The sequence below is a fragment of the Anas platyrhynchos genome, chromosome 5, assembly GCF_047663525.1.
Source record: "Anas platyrhynchos isolate ZD024472 breed Pekin duck chromosome 5, IASCAAS_PekinDuck_T2T, whole genome shotgun sequence".
Lineage (NCBI taxonomy): Eukaryota > Metazoa > Chordata > Aves > Anseriformes > Anatidae > Anas > Anas platyrhynchos.
This window is the reverse complement of record NC_092591.1, coordinates 14263206-14281375: the sequence shown is the minus strand read 5'-3', so window position 1 is coordinate 14281375 and position 18170 is coordinate 14263206. Positions and strand designations below refer to the sequence as shown.

Here is an 18170-nt window from a genome sequence, read left to right as displayed (position 1 = left end):
TCCTTCTACCAAAAACATCAAACAGCCTGACAGAGACTTCACAAGTTTGAAGGCTGTTTTTTCATCAACTTTTTGCCTCCACATCTGCCTAATTTACCTGCACCTTGAGAAGGGTGTGGTTCATGCTGTAACTGCATGATGGAGTGAGAGAATAACCTTATCCTGAAAATAAACTGAATAATTTATTATTTAAATGAGATTTTGTGAGGTAAAATGATGAATCCAGTACAGCCTCCTTCTGAGATTTAAACATTGTTTCTTCGAAGGCATAAATTTGCTTTGCAAAGGTTTCTTGATCTACTGTAGACGGTATTCCTACTTATGCTACATGGTGACAAAACCTAAAGAGGGAGTCAGATGTGTGCTCTACAGTACTTGAGAATTTAAGTTAAATCTGTAATTTTTCCCCCTGCATTTCCTCAGAGAAATTAGCTATTCTATTCACTGCATAAATTTTCAGGTTTTGCTAGCACGACACTCAGGGTGTTGAATTTTTTATGACAAAAATGCTGTAATAATTGTTGAACAGATGTAAGTGTTGGAGAGTGGGCTCTGGCAGACCTCATGAAACCTCTATTAGCAATTTAACCCTGTCGCTACTTGAACGAAATGGAAAAGGAAGAGGACAGGGTTTTGAAATGTTTCATTCAGATATGCACAAGGGGTTCCCAGGTGGGGGTAAATGACCTTTAATTAGACATAGTCTTAATGAAAACAGAGATGAAAAAAAATAATATGCTCTCCCAATATTACTGCACTACTAGGACTTTTGGCTGTAATGTGTGGAGCTAAGAATAATTCAGGATGGAAATATCTCAGTCCAGTGATCTGTGCTACCTGAAATATTCACAGGATCTAATCCTTGAATTTCAGGTCTGTCTCTGTAACACGCCTCCCTGTCACTGCAGTTGAATTAACAAATGATGACAAGACAAAAAGTTTACATTCAAGAAAACAGAGAAGCTTTATGTTTTCCACACCTACCACATTAAATAAGTGGCTTTTGAAGCCTGCAAGGCAACATATAGCAGTTAGACCTCAGAAAAATAAGCATTTTGGGGAAAAACAACAACAACAACAACAACAACAAAACAAACAAACAAACAAACAAAACAGTTTGATTTTCTGTCTAAAACCAGAAACGTTGCCCAGGACCGTTGTCCTTGAAGTGATTAATTATTCCAAATTCCTCAGAATCAAAGAAGGGAACTGAAGAAGAAAGGACAGCCTATCAGCAGTGCAGATACAGGACAGGACTTGTGGCTACCCAAAGTACCTGAGAGAACTGCCTGGGATTTCTGCCCTGCAGATCGATGACACCAAAAGCTTTGTATCTGAAACAGAAATTTTGTGTATTTGTTCATAGAAATATACACACACACAGAGACCTCAACATAACCACATCCATTCCTAAAATATGCACATATTTAAAGCTAGTATTGGTGATGAAGTCTTATTTTGAAATAGAAGACAATAACTAGTAAACTATTACTTACAGAGTCCTAAAAGCAAATTGTGTGCTTGACTGGGAGAGCCAGAACTACATTCTGCACTGCACATGGGCAACATAAGAAGGGTGGTAGTTTTCTGATTCATTTGTATATACATATACTGTGAGTTTTTACAAATAAAGTATAGGTTTGGTACAGTGAATTCCACTTTGCAATCCCAATTAGGAAAGAAGCTTAAAAATATATATATATAAAAAAATAATAGTGTGTCAGGAACTACGACAGAGATAAAGATGCAGAAGCCCATCCTGAGGGATGATATCTCTCAAGAATTAAGTTACTTCTCTCATTTTTCGAATCAATTATACAAAAGGCTAAAACTTATTTGGATTTTATTTGTGTGTTATGTACATATACATATACATATATATATATGTAATGTATGTGTGTGCCTGCTCCATCTGCTTTTGTTTTACATGCTTCTGTGGTGCTTAGTGAGGCATGGGGAACTTTAGTGCAGTGGCTCAGAAGTTTTGTGGATAAAAACAAGCAAATTATATATCAGCCCTAATTTATGACACACATGATAGCATGCATCTATAGGATAATGTTTTTTTTTTTTTTTTTTTAAATTAAAAATACATAAATGTGTCCAAAGCCGTGTATGTATTAAATGTGCTAAAAAGATGTTTGAAGATCTGGCTATTTCATTTCTAAACATTTACCCAACCAGTTGTGTTAGTAAGCATAAATAGAGGTATTTCTGTGCATCTACATTTACTACAACTATTCAAAGATTTGTAGGGGGACTGCTTAAGAGAGATGCTTTCACAGCCCATCCCCACTGAGTGGCTTATTTGAAACCTGACATTTTTCCTGTTTCTTTTTGTTGTTCTTTTCTATGCTGATTTCTGAGAGTCTTATAGGTAAAACAATCTTAAATAGGAAGCAATGTCCAGTGGAAGTAAAGGAGAAAGTAAGATAACGGTCTAAGGAAAATGTCACTAGTGGCCTTGAATATTTTTTCATCTTATCTGCTGCCTATTACCCATATAGATATAACAGCACAAAATATTTGTTTTGAGTGATTTGTTGGAGTGATGCTGTTCTCATCCCCAGAACACAGCATTTGTAGTTACTCTTCCATTTCAGATTTTCTAAAAGAGAAGTAAGGCAAGTATTTTACAGGGTGTTCAAGGTCAAAATGGGCACTGTATGTCTATATGGTATCACTCTGTAAAACTGATGTGGTGATGTCAAAATTTATGACAAAAGCATGCAAAACTTGCCCTATGGTTCAATGTCCTGTGTACCCCTCTCCCCCCAACTCAAAACCCCAAATCCAGGGATGCTAACTTTCTGGGGGAAGTGTGGGTGTGGGTGGAAGTGGAGTCTAATGAAAGAATTATTTTGCACAGAAACTCTGGTAGATACTATCGTGGCCAACAGCAGGGTCTGAACAGATGACCTCAGCAGCAGAATCTGTGTGGCTGGGTGGACAGGCAGAGCTTCTGCAGCTATAGCACCGTGCACAGGAGATGCCACACACAGACCAACAATCACATAAGAAATAATGTGACTTCTGACATTGCAAGATATCTTGTGGCTTTGCAAATTTGGATGGTCACTTGACTTCCTAGATAGGGTTCACTTTGTTTGCTATCTTTTTGTCCGTCACTATTGAAATCTGGCTTTATTTCCCAAGCTTTGAAGAATCTCTTCAATCTCATACAGACCACTAGAGATACATGGTATTACAACTAACTGCATTATTTGTTTAAGCAGAAAGAATACTTAAGAGAGCATAAGCTGTCTGAAGCTGTCTTGTGTAAAGGAAGTTGGATATCTGAAGTATTGAATGCTGCAAGTTTAAATTCATTGCTTCTAAATTCATTTCTAATTGCTTCAAATTCATTTTCTTTCCTGTGACTTACTGGACCAGACATAGTTTAGCAATCTGGTGGAAGTACATTGGTGATTGAGCTAAAATACAAAATGTCACTTACCTGTACCTCCCAGCCATGAAAAAGGGAAAAATATCTTTAGTAGCTGTAAGATTTGCAGCAGGGAGTATTGCTCTTCAGAAGCCTATGTGTGAGGTTTTTTTATTGCACAGTGCTACAGCAGAAGAATTATCAGGAGTTAATTTGACAGATACATTTTAATTATTCTTGCTGTCAGTAAACAGATATATAAAGAATGAGTATTGTTAGAAAAGAGCTCAAAGAAAAGAATTAATCTGATGTCTGTTATCTCTACCAAGGTTGTCCTAAGATCACAGCTGGAAACTCAAAAATTGTAAAGAAACTGGTTAACAAATGTACCTACCACTGTGGCAAGGGCCATATAAAAATACTAGAAAACAGATGCTGTTGTATGACTTTATGTTGTGAACTGATGAAGAATGGCTTGGTTTTGCTCAGAACAACAATGCCATGCAGATGCAATGCCAAAACTCTACCCCATGCTTTCTAAAGAAACTTCTGGGTAATTTCTCTTCCCTCAAGTTTAGCATGGTGCTTGGACTCCTGGATGCCAAAGCAGCTTGTTTGTACTGAGTTGATACTGTGGAAATGAACCTTTAGTAGTGTACAGCAATTCACAGCACAAAAGGAATGGTATAGGAATGTACTACAAGACTACGGAACAGTTAATGAGCTTGGAGGCTTTTTGCCAGTGACACTGAGGCCTGAACACTTGTTATACAGGTGGGCAGACTGCACCTAGGGGTTGACCATCAAGGACTTCCAGTACCAAAATCTGATATCTCACACCCAATCTAGAAGCCAAAGTGGAACAGCCCTTTTCCTTTTCTAAATAGCCTGTATGCCCCTTACTCAAGGACTGAAGGAGGGGAAATACAGCATAATATGTTCCTGAGGCCAGGTCATTACAAAGCTGTAGATTAGAAACTGTAAAAATAAGAGTCCTAAGGAAATAGCACTTAAGTTAATGAAAACTAGAAGACTCTTGTCATAAGTCAGAGAATGAATCTACAGAGTAAGTTCAAACTTCATTTTAATCATGTCATCTTATAAGCATTGACTGAGTGGCTAATGCAGAAAAAGAATGAAAGAATGTATTCCCAGAATTTCAGCTGTAATTCAGGTCAACCTAGCAGGAAAGTGAGCTGAGCTTTGATAGTTTCATTACTGATTTTCACTGTTTATCTTTCCAAAGATAAACCAAATCAAAGTGGAATTCTCACATGTAAAATAGGGAAATCAAAAGTGAAAAACAAAGCCCAGGCCTCAAAGAACGTTGCAGGGGAAGTCATTCTGTTAGACATATACACGATTAAAGCATGGCGGGATAATGTCAAGATCATGCCCTTTATGCTGACACTTTTGGCTCAGTACTCAAGTATGAGATCTGTTGTCAAAAACAGCATTTGCATTATTGTTTGTACTGATGTGGTCAAAGAAAATGGCACATAAGTAAAAGTAATTCATTTTTGGTTCAGGAGTTTAGGCTTTACCTATTTATTTTTCTCACATTTGGTGATCTTACCATTTCTTTTATTTGCCACAATATTATGGCTTGGTTTGACTGGTCTGCCATCACCACTGCTTCTCAGCGCTCATTCACTGACTTTTTCTTTGTACAAAATGCCTTGGTTGATATGGGCTCAAGGGCAAAAAGCAAGCTAATTTTTCTTAAGTGTATGTGAATCATGCTTTGCCTAAGCTCAGTGTAAATCTGGGGTCAGCTGTACTATGTGTAAAGCTCTCTTTATACTGTTGGAGCATGTCTGCATTAGAACTTTATGTTGGTGTAGTTACAACAGTGTAACTTCACTGGTGCGGGAGTCAGTGTAATTAATGCTGGGGGCACAACTACCCTATTGGTTTGATTCATAATGAAGACTAAAGATGGAGCTTTCAAAAGTGCTGAAGTGACTTACAAGTGCAACTCGCATTGTATTGCAGGTTGCAGATTCATTAATCACTCTTAAACCATGTCTACACAGAGAGATTTTATCCCTACCAGCCAGAGTACTATAGTCAAATGGCTTCCATTCATAGTATGGAAATAAATCTGTGATTTCATATAAGAAACTCTTCACAAGTTATTTTTTTTATGGCACTTTCCTAAATAACATATGCATCTGTACTGAGACAGTTGCACCTCTTGAAGTGAAAGAGCACAACCCTCCCTGTGAACAAGCTCTAGTGTATTTTGATAATCCCACACCTTAACATTGTTGTTCCTTTTGCTAAGTAGTGAGCGTTTTCAATGTGATCATGTTTTGTTGGTGTGTTTTTTCAGAAGGATGAGGGAAGAATCTATAAACCTCTGGTGCCTGAAAGAAAGATCTGAAATCACACGGCTTGCTGCTCTCCTCTGCAGACTAACACACAGTTGACCAGCTCTGTCCTCATCAGCAAATGGCACTTGTGTTAGAGGGAATCCATATCAGGTTTCAGGGAAAGGGAGACTTTTTGCAAGGAGACCATTTTATTTCTACACTTTGCTGTATTTCTGCTAGCAGTGCTAGAAAAGCAAGATTATGGTGTGTGTGTGTTTAATACAAAAAGTAGATTTGCTGATATAACTGTTATTTGCACTGTTTATATTCAAATGTCCTTAAAAAAAAAGCATCATCAAAATTTACAGACAGTAAGAGTGTGCAAATCAGAACACTTATCTTCTTTTTATAGACTAAAATCAAATTATTCCTTACATTTTTCTCAGTTACAGAATATTAGATTGCAGTGTCTGTAAGTTACTTGCCTTTTTGAGAAAAGTATATTTTAAAACCAAAATTGAATACCACGTCGAGACTTTTTAATTTATTATTATTATTTTTTTTTAATTTATTTTTCAGCAGTCATTACTTGTCCTACTATATCACCCTAGTATGGTTCCTAATCCTACCCATGGCAGAGAAGAGTAGTTGACATCACAATCAGATTCCTAATTAATTACCTCGTAGTCTGCTATCTTAAAAATACAGGTCGAAAAATGGTATGTTAACCTTTTAATTTTTTTTTAACCTAATAAAATAACCAACTTGCTTTGTGACCTGTAATTCTGAATCTGATTGAGTTTTCAATATACTGTAATTCACAGATTTTCTCCCCTCTAGCACTAGGTTTGTATCTGTCACATGGTTTTCAGTGTTCCTAATGAGCTGTTAACAAGCTGTCAATTACCTATGCAAATGAGGCAAGCAGAAATGGAGGGGTTGCTGTACCTAGAATTAAAGTATGCTACCTCGGATTGTTACGAAATAAATCATTTCAGTTTTAATAGCTGTCTGTGCCCATGTGGCTTGTGTCATGTAGGCACTTTTTCATTATATTATTTACCCAGCAATAAAATGCTGCAGGGGACTTTGGGGGTGATTAAAATGGGGAGGGGGAGGGGAACTTGCACTTGCAACTTCATTCTTCTGTGGTTTGCACCTTCTGCTCTTCTTGGGTTGGGGCTCCAAGGCTACAAGCTGTCAGGTGCCCTTAGCCCGGGTGAAATCAATGACAACTCGGGAGTCTAGGCCTGATCCTGCCAGGAGATTTAACAAGCATCCTTGCCTAGGTATGTAATGGAGTTGCATGAGTATATAAAATTAAACAAAGTAGGAGTTGAAATATTGAATTTCAGAGAGAAGGATATATCTTATATATAATATAATATATATATATATATATTACTCTTTTTTTCAGTCTCCTAAGAGCTTTCTACAAAAAGACCTGGCAGGAGAAAACTTGCAGTTTTATTTGTGCTATCCTGTAAGGAATTCTTTCCCCCTTGCTAAAGTCAATGAAATGTTGCCTTTAAATTCTCTTTCCTTTTGCTTTAGCTGCAACTGAGGCTTACTGTAAAACATTTTGTGATACTTTGTATGAAGAATGTTATATAAAATGAAATTGCATTGTATTTATGACCGGCACTATAATAATGGTCTATCAATGTTTCCATTATAAGCCTCTATTGTTGAGGGCTTTAAAACTCACCCATAAAGATTCACTCAGGACTGTAGCAGAGTGTACAAAGGATAAGCAAATCCTCTTGGCTATTTTTGAGTTATAAAAAGTGAAATTATGAATGCAAATTAGACTTTTAGAGGTTGCATCTCTTTTTGGTGTGCGTATAAGTGTATGTATGTGTATATATATATATACACACACATTTTAAAAGGTGGTTCGGAAGCATTGTTTTCATTATTTAAAAGTGTGTTTTCAAAAAGTACCTAAGAAAGTTAATGGATTGCACTGTTTTGTGCCGTCACATTCCTAGGAAATGTTGCTCATTAAATCTCCTGGCAGGATCAGGCCTAGACTCCCGAGTTGTCATTGATTTCACCCGGGCTAAAGGCACCTGACAGCTTGTAGCCTTGGAGCCCCAACCCAAGAAGAGCAGAAGGTGCAAACTACAGAAGAATGAATTTGCAAGTGCATGTTCCCCTCCCCATTTTAATCACCCCCAAAGTCCCCTGCAGCATTTTATTGCTGAGTGAATTTGCACACTCAGCTAACTCAGCTGAAACGTCATTGGCATATGTATGGTTCTTCTGTCCTTATGTCCATTATGTTTAAGGTTCAGGAACCTGAAACTGTACACACTGAAGCCAGGAAGCCTGGGGTGTAGCAGAGAGAAATATTCTGGTAGGTAGCCAGGACGACAGGAATTTGAGAAATATGATGATATGAAAACCAGTAAATGGAAGTGAAAAAAATAAAAATCGAGAATGACTCTTCAGAAGGGAGAAACCCCAAAGAAATGGTCTGCAGGGGAATTAGTAGGCTAAATCTTTCACTTACCAATCCTGATGGAAGCTTTCTGGTCAAAATGTCAGTGGTAACTTTATTTTCTGCTGGTATGTACAATAATCCTTTTGTTCCATCTGCAAACACTAGGGGGTAAATTTTTAGCGTGATGCTTAGGGATTTAGCTGTAGGACTCCCATTAACGATAATGGGAATCATGTAGCTTGAGCACTCTGCATCGTGCTGAATATTTACCCCTCAGTTCAGAGCACTCTCTTGTTGAATTTTTAATTATATTTACAGATAAATTCCATAACCAAATATCATCAGCTCTCAAGCAGATTGTTTTATTAAAAGGTGCAGATTTCCAACTTCATTTTGAGCTGCAACCTACAGTGATTGGTTTAGCAGCTGAGTAATTTTTTTTAAGTGTCTATTTAAAAATGCTTGATTTGTCAGCTTCAGTACATTTGCAAGACAATAAATGCTAGAAAGCGTCACACCCTGCATGCATGTGTCAGGGAAATGCAAAATGTAAATATTCCACCTTGTACTGAGCTTTCAAAAGGTGTGTCATGACACAGCTTCTCTACAAGCTCTTTCTCAGAAAGCACACCTTCATTTAAACCTGTAGCTAAAATCAGCAGACATTTACATTCAGTGCTAGTATGGCATAGCCAGTGTAGTTTTATTTTCATTTGTCAAGATAAATGATAGCAGTCAAAAAAGTTAGGAGATTTGCACAAGACCAAAGAGGCTGATGTAAGAGAAGATATTGGAATTCAAGAGTCCTTTGCTTCTACACTGAATAAATAGCCTGTGCTTACACCAAAATCTAACACCAGCAGAGGCAGATATAAAAGAGATGATATACAGATCTACTTAGCCCCTCCCTGAGGCACACTTCCAGTTGCTTCTGCAGATCATAATACTTGAAGTAACTATAACCAGCTCTGCTGTGACCCTGTTGAAGTCATCTGTGATGTAAGAATGGTTCTGGCTGCCTTAGTTTCTGCTTGTCTGTGTAGGGTGGTAGAGCTGTTCTTTGTTTTAAGGTATGGGCAAGATTAATCTCTCTTTCCAGGTGTTTTGCAAAGGATTCTGAAAGGCTACTCAGCTGATCATGGAGGGCTGCAATATCAGTATTTTTCTAGTGCAGCTATTCTAAGAGTCCCTGTGACAATCCTCAGCTGCTGTGAGCAAAGATGTTTTGAGCAGGAGCACAAGCTATAACAGCTTTATAGTGCCACTTGTGCCTGCTTTGTCTCACATGTTGCTTTGGCTTGTGACAGAGGACTGGACTGACACAGATCAAGTCCAAGATCAAAAAAGCACAAAGACATTTTGGATGAGCCTTGTTGCCCCCACCAATTTCTTCCCCGAAAATGATTAGTTGTCCTCAGTTGAAACTGTAGTTTCAAAGTGTGCATCTATAAAAAGCTTGCTTGCATAGGAGGTTGTCTTAAAACTTTTTTTGTGAATGGACCCAAGAAATCTATAAACTTAAAGTTGCTGTATCAATCAATGCTTGCAAAATGCCATCATAAAAGTGCACACCTTGGTTCCTTCGGGATGTGTGATGCTTCCTGTGAAGGGGTAACTGCATTCAAACATCTGACCTGAACGCAGAGCCCCTCCCAGGATATGTTCTTATTTTATCCATTCAATTCATACTACAGCTACCAAAAAGTTTGGATAAAACATGCCATTTCATCACCCTTTCCTCACTGTTGTTATTTTGGGCAAAGAAAATATGCTGTCAGTAAACAATGACCTACCATTCTGTAAAGTTTCCAGATGTTATGCCTCTGCCTGCCCCCAGCATTCAGGTTTGCATTTGAACAGTTCCTTCCCCACTCCAGAGGGACTGGTGGGGCAGCCACTTGACTTTGGTAGAGAAAAAGTGAACCCAAATCTTCATTTATGGCAGCAGTCTTTAGTCAGCTTTGATTCCCTCTCAAAGTCAGTGGCAAACCCCTTCATGGTCAATAGCCTGAGATCAAATCAGAATATCCTTTGAAAAACAATGAATAGTAATCAGTCTGTCTTCCCACTGCTGGTGATTGGCAGGACAAGACAAGGGGAAGACCTCCATAATATTTCCCCCAAGAAAACTTATTTATGTTAATCTTATATCTGAATATATAGCCTAATCCTAGTATTCATATCTCTGCCCTCAGTGATCATCAGCCCATCTCTAATGTTTCTTTTGTTCAGAAAAGGTAAACTCTTCTTACTTTTCAGCAGCAGATTACACAAAGGGAACTTTATGGTATATATTACACTCACAAAGCAGTTTTCTCCATCTTGCAATCACTTAAAAAAAAAAAAATAACTTTCTTCTTATCTCATCTTCCTTCCTGCATGAATGTCTGAGATAATCAATGAAGTTCCTGTGTAGAGAATAAATTGAGCTCGAATGGCTCCTCTTAAACTGTACAATCAAAGAAAGAGGAGTTTTTTTGCTGATGATTTTGATATTCAGTTTAACTTTCTTCGCCAGGCTGTCAGCTCAGTGAAAGTGAGGTCAATCTGACCACACTTTTCCTAAAGGATCCTCTTCTGAACCATCTGCTTGAGTATACATCTCCTGACAAATCAATGGCAGAATCGAGAGGTATGTACTTTGCCCAGAGACATGGGGGCTGATTATCCTTTGCTGTGCATCTTGTGTAGCTGTTGAGCTGTGAGTGTAGAGTGGGCATAGGATAGTGCCTGAAAACAATAGTAATATTTAGCATCTGTGTCCCAGTGATGTAAATGCCTTCCTGAAGGTGCAGGACTACAAAGATGCAGGCTTCTGTCCTACAATGCAAAGGGATGTAGGTCATGGAAATTATTGGAGCGGGGTAAGGGTACTCACACACAAACACAGAAGGAAACTTTCTGTGACAGGGTGGTAAATGGATGGCAGTTTTAAACTAGGTTTCTGGAGTTGCTGATTCAGAAATCTGAGTCATTTGCAGAACAGATGTGAGGAAGTAAAGCACTGAGCAAAATACAGGAGCTTACAGAGACCAAGAAACCTGCTTTTTGCTCCTTTAGGGTAATTTTACATTTCTTGGACACATGCTGGGCACCCAGTTGCAAGCTCTGGGTAGAGGCTGTCTTGCTGCTGTGAAGTTACAGTATGGGAGGCTTGGTGCACGGGTGTAACACAAGTGTAACAAATATGACTGAATCTTTTGTCCCCTTGATACCCATTCTTTTGGTAAATTATTCAGATCCAGTCACATTTCTCAGGAGTGAATAACAGTTGTTTCAAACAAGTCAAATTTGTCTGTAGGGTTACTGCCCTCAGACATTTACCAGTACAGCATTTTCCTGCTCAGGATGAGAAGGGAGCTTACAGAGAAGCAACAAAACTCAAGGGCAGAACTGGAGTGTTAGAAAATTGGTTAGCTAGAGAGATTTCCTTAACGTTCATACCCAGTGTCTCTGAATCTGTGCCTTCCACTTGGGCCTGAGAGGTTTTGATAGTGAATCAGATGCATCTGTTCATGGGCAAAAACCCTCGTCCCTCATCCTTCCCCTCTCCTCCCATAAGTTTTGTTATGAGTTGTCTGCATCCTGATGTGAAATGAGGTGGTATGCATGAGAATAAGGGTATTACATCCTGGGTAATATCCATAATGTTGCTCTCTATTAGCTCTCAATTCTTGGGAGTGCATTACTGCATTATTTCTTTTGTGCCAATGCTGTTCCATCAAGGCCAGTGCTGGTTTACTCAGTTGTATCAATGATTTCTTCTAAGATGGCCTAGACAATATTTTGTAATATATATTATGTGATTTTTTGAATCAGCCTTGCAAATGTATTCTAAAAATTTTGCAGCTCCTCAGACAAATCCTATTGTCCATCACTTATGATGATGTCTGATTAGCAGAAAACAAATAAAGAGGTGGTTTTTATCCACATACAAAAAAATTGCCTGACTGAACACAATTCTTCAGGGAGCTTAAGAGTGAAAATTTTTGTTATGACCCATATTGTAGAAAGCCTTTCAGTTGTCTTGTAAAAGAAGAAACAAAATACATTAAATAATTTGGGAATTGTACATGTTACAATACAAAAATGTCAAAAAGTTAAATGCGAATGGAAACATATTTTCACTTACTCTGAATTACAATTGTATTCAGATAATTTTTTCAGTTGAATAAATGAATTAAACTTTATTCCCTCAAATTTAAGACCATTAAAATAATGCTACATTTCTCTTTTTTGAACATATTTTTAGATAGCTAAGATCACATTTCTGTTCTACAAATGTTGCAATTTTTAAAAATAAAGTTGATATTTAGGAACATTTTAAAGCTTTTTAAAAACAGTTTCTTGCCATGTTTATTTTCTTACCAGGAAAATTTGTGGATGCTGCAGTTTCTAAAATTCCTTTTGTGTCCCGTATTAGCAGTGAATGATACTAATGTCCAGCTATTTTTCCTAGCAATGTATATAATATTATATACTCGCTATGAATGGTTAGTGAACCTCACTAGCCCAACATATCTTAAGTCAAATGAGAGGAATGGCACAATCTGGGCTGTGTGTAGCTGGGCTGTCACTCACAAGCAGAGAGGGCAAGGCTGTTGCACGCAATTGTTGCACTCCCAGCTCCACTTGCACCATTTACAGCTGCCTAGGGATTGTTCTGGTTTGTGCTAGATAACCCGGTGTGTGTAATATGGTAGCTGGAAGAGGCTGCAGCACATTGTTTTTCTCCTACAGAGAAAATTGCTGCAAGCTCCCTGTGGGGTAGGCATGCTGTGCTCCAGCTGAGCGCTCCTGGGGCTCCTTTGCACCCATTCCCTGCACGGAGGCTCTATGGTAGAGCACAAAGGCAGCAACCTCACCAATGGCTGCGGCAGGGTGGTAAGGGAACAGTGGTGGTAATGTAGAAATGCTGTTTGCTAACTGGATCAGAAATGAACTTTTTGTAGTCACTCCTAGTGTTTTGTAAATAATATTTGTTTTTGTAAATAATATTTGATGGCCATCTAAACAAGGCTTATGTACAGGACTCAGGCACTGTTCCCCATTGATGGTTGTGCTCCACCCCTCAGTGCTGAGCGGGTGAAGTTGAGGAAGTACCCTGCAGTCAGAGTCCTGACCACTCAGCCTGCCCGATATGCCTTTGTGCTGGGGACACCATTCTACTCAACGGCGGAGCTCCCCTGCCTTCTTACACTGATTTTTCATAATGTTTTATTCTGTAATGGCCAAAATCACACTGCAAGTTTCTTTGGGAGATGAAAGTTAAGAATGGAAGCATATTTGAGGCAAGAGGGAAAAGAGGGATAGAAGGAGAGAGGACAGATACTGGAAGGATTACTTGAAGAGTGGGAGGGATGCAGGACATTTATCAGAAAGATGAAGCTGAAAGGCATGTAAATCCAGTTAACAGCTTGAAAACAGGTAGCTACATTAAAGGGAGTGGAAATAAAGTCAATTAGTGGCAGGAGGCATTAGTTGAGGGTGTCAGCTGGTGAACAGTGACTAATTTGATATAGGCTAATCACATAGTTTGGCTATTTGATTACAAAATTGAGATCCAAACGCTGCTCCTTCCAGGGCAATCACTTCAGTTAAGAGGGTAGCTGGAATCATTGAGAGATTTGATCCATTCCTTAATTGAAATTAGTTTTAAACAGCTATGACATATGTGATCTAAAACATAAGGAGAAAATAGTTGCTGAGACACAGTGTGAAACATGGCTGCACAAGGAAGCTGAGGGTGCAGCGGGAAGGGCCGTGCAAACCTGTGAACATGTGCATGGTGGAGACGCTGTGGAGACACTTCCTTGTCTGCTGTGCTCTGAGCTGGGGGATAGTCTCTGACCCATGCTCTGTTGACACATGCTCCTATTTGAATGAAATAGGTCAAGAATGCCAAGAATCAGCTTGTTTCTTGATAGCTCACCAGTGGAGATGAGCTAAAAGCCATCTGAATTTCTTATGTGCCTTGTACCTGTTTGTACGAGACTGGGCAGCATCTCTGGCTTTGTTTACTGTCTGGCATTAACAGGAATGGATGGCTGGGGGAAAAGCAGAGGAAACAGGAAACATGTAAAGTGATTTTTTTCTGGCAATCAATGGTTTTGCAATTTCCTGAATCAAAGGTTATATCCAGACTTAAGAAGCTATCTCTAACAAATTTATCTAATATTTTTTTCCAAATCTATTTGTATATTTGGCCTCTTAATCATCTCACAGAGAAAGTTGCACAATTATGTGCTCTGTGGAAAAAAAAAAAAAAAAGTTTTCCTCTGCTGCAAATATGGTGTTTGCTCATTTTGTCGGGTGCCCTTTCTTTCTGCTACTGTAGGAATGGGAGAAATCAATGGCTATCCTCTGGGCCATTTCTGATCTTATACATCTCTGTCAAGTCCTCAACCACCCATCTTTCTCACTAAAACATGTTAATTTTCATATGTATCCTTTGTCCTTAGCTACGCTGCCCTTCACTCTACTGTTCTCTAGATCTTTTTAGACTTGATGGTCTGGAAATATTTTTCAGGATATTGCTCCCTCTGCCTCATTTGCCCATCCAGTCATTGTTGGTATATGTGCTTCAGAAGGAAGGGCTTCCAGTGGAAGACGGCTTCTCCAACTCTTTTGCCATTGCTTTCCTGAAAGAGTTTTGGCCATTGTGGAAATTACCTCAAGGCTGGACACAGCAAAAACTCTGCCCAGGTCATAGGCATAATTTCTAGGGTCTGTGATCAAATACATGTAGAACCACAGAGTATAGTGTGCATGTTCTTCAAAGGACCAATCTGCTGTTACTTTGTGTCTGTAATCATTCAGGCCATGATTCAGCAAGAAGTTGCCCATCATTGTGCAAATAAACAGCCTCAGTGAGATGCTCTGAGTTAGGCATGTGCTTAACGGTTCTGCTAAACTGACATGAAACCTGCCATGATCTGCTAAACCCGTGCATGAAAGGTGGGCAAGGGAGCTGAAAGGTGGGAGAGTTTTCATTCCCACTTGCTCACACATGTCATAAGGGGGGACAAAGCTAAACAGAAACAGCAAATCACCCTCTAAGCATCTCCATATGTAAGGTAGCTGCTTCAACTTACACCAGAGCTGAAATGCAGTCTACATTCTTTCTTTTTTCAGGTTGGGATGAATACCATTCAGGAACAAAAGAACAAGTGAATAAAGTATCCTAAGCAATTTTTGCAAAGAATACACATTTTTAAGTTGTTCTGGAGATGATAAAGATTGGACCTTAGCACCAGCAACCTCCAGCAGACTGCAATGGCTCTGCCTTTAATACACTTCCACCCCTGTGTGTTATACAGCCATAATACTGAACACATGAGGCAGACAGCTGCCCTGAGGCATTCTCTGTAAAAACTTTCATATCACAACGGAACTGAACGCACCATTATAACACCACGTCTCCTCTTCTTCACGGTAAGAATTGTTCTGAGAACCAGGCAATGTCATGGAAATGTTATAATAGACACATCCAGAATATATGGGTGAGTTAGTCATCCCCAGTGATATATTTAAGCTGTTCCTTCTACTATACATGGAGCAGGTTAAATATAATTAACATTGGTCAAAGGGTCCTTTTACTTTACATACTTTATGAATGTATTATCTCAATTATAAGGAAGAAAAAAGGAAAAGTGTATTTCTCCATATCTTCTGGTACAAGCTCCTCTAAGTAATTTACATCACAACATGATTTTTTTTTTCTCTCCAAGAAGCATGAATATTTTTTCTCTCCATAAATCCCATAATTGTTTTATTGCTACATTAAAATATGTAAATAATCATTCCCCTCCCCATAATAAATTAGACGCAACCTGTCTAGCTCTGAAAATGAACATTTCAATATCTTCAGACACACAATGACATCATATCAATATTTAAAATCATTTTATGCATGTATTCCAGGTTGTCCAACTTCATTAAGGGCATTCATCAGCCCTCCGGCTACAGTGTATTCCCATCGGAGTTGTAGGCCTCAGGCCCTACCAAACAGAAATTTAAACTAACTTGCCTTTTTAATTCACATTATTCTCAAATATTCTCGTTTTTAACCCCCTGCCATGACTAAGGCATTTAGACCTGGCTATGATTTTGTGCACATCAACATTTAACAGACAAAATCTCCATTTTTATATCAGAACTCGAGTACATGAAAATAATAGTAATTCCCCTTAATTTCCCTCCTTCTCTTGCCACATCCATCCCTATTTTTTGGGTGCAATAACAGCTATGCTTCTTTTAATGCTGAATGCTAAGTTAATAATTAGAGCTACAGGTTGATAGGGATATGGGGTTGCTGGAGTATTATATTTAAATATTTACAAATATTTCAACAATATTAAGTTTCATTATTTTATTTTCTTTCTCTTTCCAAAATAATGAAAAAAAAAAAAAAGCAAAAAAAAACAACCCTACTCTTGATCTATTTTTTATACTGCTGAGGATGCGCAGCATGAATATGTATCCTTGCTAGTGGCATCAAATACTGTTGTATTAGTATAAAACTTTTTTTTTTTTTTTTCATCACAAACAAAATAAACAATCTTCCCATTGTTCTGCTCTATGGGATGGCTGTGGATCTGCTCACCAAGATGTTTAATTACCTTCAAAATTCCAGAGTAAAACTCTTAGACACTACACAGGGCTGGAAAGAGAAAATTGTGATATCAAAAAACTTTCTTTGCCACTGGTCACACAGTGTAGATATGACTGCAGGCTCTGATTTATCCTCCCAGACTTGTGTGGAAAAGATTTATACATCCTTCATTTGTTACAAAAAAGGATGTAAGCATGTAAAAGTAGCCAGGTTAATATAATACGATTCTGGGGATGGAACAAACCTGGAGGAGATATTGGGGGCTGAAAATGCAAAAACTAATGTAATCTAGATCAGTGTTACTAAAATGTTCTGACCATGTCATGCCAGTGCACATGGCCAGAATCCTGAAAGGCATACACTGATGGATTCTGACCCATTTGCATTGAAAAAGGAAAGGTGAAAGAAGAAGGAATTAAAAGAAGAAGAAAAACAGTAACTGCAGGTTCAGCTTTTGGATCCTTTTTCCACAAGTAGCTTTTTTTTTTTTTTTAAAGCCACTGTCATCCTCAAGTTTCTTCTTCTTTCTGCATCTCTTCCGCCTCCCTCTCTGCCTTGTTCCAGAGTTCCTGCAGCCACTTGTTTCTTTATGTCACTCCAACCCTCTCCCTTTTCACGTTTTTTTCTTTTGGCTTTCACAGACTTCTGGACTGAAGACCTCTCTTAGTTACAACACAGTGCTGACTGTCAGAGTAAGGGAATTTTAACCTTCTCCAATTACCTGGGGTTCCTTTGGATGTAGTACAACTAATCATCGACTAAGTTTTATCCTTCTAGAGAGAAGCAGGTCTTGGATATCATTCCCATCCAGTAAAGCTGTGAGGATCAGCTTCTCATAGGCATAAACCCACAAAAAGATTCAGCTTCCTAAGGCCAAAGCTGGCTGTCTGAAAACCCCGGTCAGCTCAAGGCAAGTGGAAGCAAGTCAAGGGCTTGAAACCATAAAACCATACCTTACCACACCTAAGAAGCTGCTTGAAATACTCCCACTGCAGCCCAGAAAGCTCCACAGTGTTTGCTTGTTTGTTTTAAGCTTAATTATCATCAGACTCATTCCTTTAAAATAGCCAGGAACATGTTCCATCCTTCAGCCATGGGGTGCTCTGAGTCATTTTGTCTCCCATTATTTTATTTATTTTATTTTATTTTATTTTATTTTATTTTATTTTATTTTATTTTATTTTATTTTATTTTATTTTATTTTATTTTATTTTATTTTATTTTATTATTTTATTTTATTTTATTTATCCTTCTTGTGGTGGAGTGTTTTTGCATGTACAGACATGCACAAACAGATCCCGTTATAGTCTTCATCTTGAGGGCAATCCTGGAAAAGAGTAATTCTGCTTGTGACAGCCACGCAGTCAGCGAAGTCTGCTAGTTCCCTCTCCACAGTCACTAGCCAACCTG

The 18170-nt window shown here is 38.4% G+C and overlaps 1 long non-coding RNA gene across 1 annotated transcript in view; it reads left to right on the top strand.

Annotated features, from left to right (window-relative positions):
- The first annotated feature begins 6855 nt into the window (after nt 1-6855).
- The window catches only part of LOC101805074 (uncharacterized), a 119547-nt gene continuing 108232 nt past the window's right edge, over nt 6856-18170 (top strand). The window contains exons 1-3 of the long non-coding RNA XR_005266362.2: nt 6856-6989; nt 10665-10778; nt 15281-15580. This is a non-coding gene — a long non-coding RNA (uncharacterized lncRNA). The remainder of the gene's footprint in view (nt 6990-10664; nt 10779-15280; nt 15581-18170) is intronic.